This window comes from Helianthus annuus, chromosome 15, assembly GCF_002127325.2.
Source record: "Helianthus annuus cultivar XRQ/B chromosome 15, HanXRQr2.0-SUNRISE, whole genome shotgun sequence".
Taxonomy (NCBI): domain Eukaryota; kingdom Viridiplantae; phylum Streptophyta; class Magnoliopsida; order Asterales; family Asteraceae; genus Helianthus; species Helianthus annuus.
In genome coordinates this window covers 125556290-125559220 of record NC_035447.2, presented here as the reverse complement: position 1 = coordinate 125559220, position 2931 = coordinate 125556290, and the positions used below count along the sequence as shown (strand labels likewise).

At 36.6% G+C, this 2931-nt stretch overlaps 1 long non-coding RNA gene across 1 annotated transcript; it reads left to right on the top strand.

Moving 5' to 3' along the window:
• The first annotated feature begins 340 nt into the window (after positions 1 to 340).
• On the top strand, positions 341 to 1643 carry LOC110910304. The gene is made up of 3 exons (XR_002575981.2): positions 341 to 427; positions 978 to 1031; positions 1416 to 1643. It is a non-coding gene; the product is annotated as an uncharacterized LOC110910304 (long non-coding RNA).
• Positions 1644 to 2931: the final 1288 nt, after the last annotated feature.

The window sequence follows — 2931 nt, the reverse complement described above, 5'->3', positions numbered from 1 at the left end:
GAAATGCGAAAGCACTACCCGTCATTATTTGGTACGTATTAAGGTTTTGGAGACGAAGCCTCTTTTAAGGGGGGGGGGGGTTAGATTTGTAACACCCCAAATTCTAATAAAGATTAATCGAATGTTTATATGTTTTAAATGATTAGTTAGTTATAAATAAATAATGAAAGTTAAAGGTTAGGAAATATATAAGAATGATAACTTAAATAACCTTGAGGGGTTAAACTTGTAAATATGATTAGTAACATTATAAAAATTGAAAAACCCAGTTAGTGGGTGGGTGTGAGTCACGACCAAGAAGCAGGAAGGAGAAGAAAACCTTCTCCTTCATAATACCTCAAGAAATTCAGGGAATTAAGGTGTTGTTGATCCAGAAATCAAATGCATGTGACCAAATTCTCAACCATCAAAGGGTTTCCTACATAGGGTAAGTCAGATTATGCGATTTGATGCACTTTCATGAACTAGGGTTTAATCAATTCGTGAAAATTGGAGAAATTGAACCTATGTATGAATTAGAAACATTATTAGAGGACGTTTTATGCTTGGATTTTGTTTGTAGTGATGGTTTGAAGGAAAACCCATTTGTTATAGTAGTATGATGGTTTTGAAGTTAAATAAATTGAGTAGTCTTGATTGATGAATGTTTATGTATTAGGATATTGATGAATTGTTATGATTGTAGAATGATTAAGATATGTGAATTTAGTTGATTAAAAGAGTTGTGAATATTGCTAGTGAAATCGTGCATTGGATACATGTACATAAGGCTCAAAATGTTGTTTGCACACCATGTGTTAGATAAAATGCCTCAGTGAAGAACTATGTGATTTTGAATGTATTAAAAGTGTTGAATTGGCATAGGGAAGATGTAATATTTGATACATTGCAAAATATGAAATGGAATGTGATTGATGCGTGAATGTGATTATTATGTAGTGAATGAAATAATCTAAATAAGAATGAATTATGTGTAGGAGTGAAAGAAGAAGGAGCTAATTCCGGTTCGCAACAAAAGGCTCAAGAACGAGGTAAGTTTGCTACTTACAAGTTTATTCAACAACATTAGTAGTTTGTTACTTTAAATATTAGTTTCTTAATGATAGTCATTGTATTAAAAATGAGAATGCGAAAGTAGAGCTCCGTAACGGTCCGTGATGAACGGGTCGGTTCGGGTTAGAATGAGAATGAATAAGTGTAGTTTTCTTAATGTTCCATGTAAACGGGTTATGATAGAATGATTTGGGGAGAAAGATGTAATGAGGTTGGTGACATAAACAAGAAAGCCGAGTATAAGAATGACTTAGCCATGTATGGTTCAGAATTTAAATGGTGATTATTGGTTCACCAAGTTCATTAATGCGTTAGTTGAAATATGAGTATTACGCTAATGTTGTTTGTTGTAATGGTTGTAGGTAAATCTCAAGTTTAAATGCTATTGCATCGCTCGGAACCGAACACACCTTGAACGCCTTTATGCGCTTCCGCAATCATTGATGTATCATCAATGGGTCAATATTTTGGTTTAATTAGGCTATGTTGGTAGTTATAAACTCTAAACTTGAAGTTGAAAATCTTTTGTCAAACACTAGTTATAATGGTCGTTTTGAAAGTTTCTTAAGTGTTATGAAATTTACTATGTCTTTTTAAAATGCGTTGTAGGTCAATTGTTGAATGTTATTAAACATGGAATTACTTATTTTACGAACGGGTCATGCCCGAATTTTATTAGACAATAGTATGAATTATTGAATTTTTGGATTTAGAACTTTGGGCATTTCAGGGCTATCACATCAATGAACAGTTGATGTGACAGGGGGTATTTATAGTGTGAGAGGGTGTGAGGCGGTGGAGTGTTAAGTGGGTCGGATGATCATTCGATCGGTTGGTCATTCGATCCGTCGGCTTATGTGAGTTAGTTTTCTGACTTTCGTTTTGTGCGTTGAGCATTGCGTTGTGTTTAAGCGAGTTGTGAGTAAGAGATGCGATAGTATTACACAATAGTTACACAAATAACATAACACATAAAAGGCATAAAGGTAAGTCGGCGTTTCGAGTTTGCGATGAGATTGCGTTGCGATAGAGTTGCGATTTCGTTTGTGAATAACATCCCACAACAAATATAAGTCACACACACAAGTAAGGCACATAATAACACACAGAACAGTACCAATAGTTTGTGATGAGATTGCGATGTAATAGCGTTTAGTAAAATAGCGTTAGTTGTGATTCTGCGTTTATCGCATTGTTACTTCCGTTAATAGTAAAATATCGTAGTTTAAAATAGTGTTAACTAATATATAGATTATCGAATCTTGAGAGTACAATTCAATAATTAAGCAAGAAAAGACAGATCTGAATAACAACCTGACTTTTACTTTGACTTTGACTTCGGGAAGTCGGGTTGTTACAGCCTCCCCTACTTTAGGGAATTTCGTCCCGAAATTAAGGCGCAGGCGTAACAAAGAGATGTGGATATTTAGCTTTCATCACTCTCGAGTTCCCAAGTGAACTCGGCGTTGCGTTTGCCTTCCCAGCGAACCTTCACTATAGGAAGGCGGGAACATCGAAGCTTCTTAGTCTCTCGGTCCATGATCTCTACTGGCTTTTCCACGAAGTGTAATGTTTCGTCCACTTGTAGATCCTTAAGAGGAACATGTAAATTCTGCTCGGCTAGACACTTCTTGAGGTTCGAAACGTGGAAAGTCGGATGTACGTTGCTGAGTTCCTCCGGTAATTCGAGTCTGTAGGCCACTTTGCCAATTCTTTCCAGAATCTTAAAGGGTCCAACGTATCGAGGCGCGAGCTTTCCTTTCTTGCCGAATTGGATCACCCCCTTCCAAGGTGAAACCTTTAGGAGTACGTGATCGCCAACTTCGAACTCAAGGGGCTTGCGACGTTTATCGGCGTAACTCTTTTGACAACTCCCAG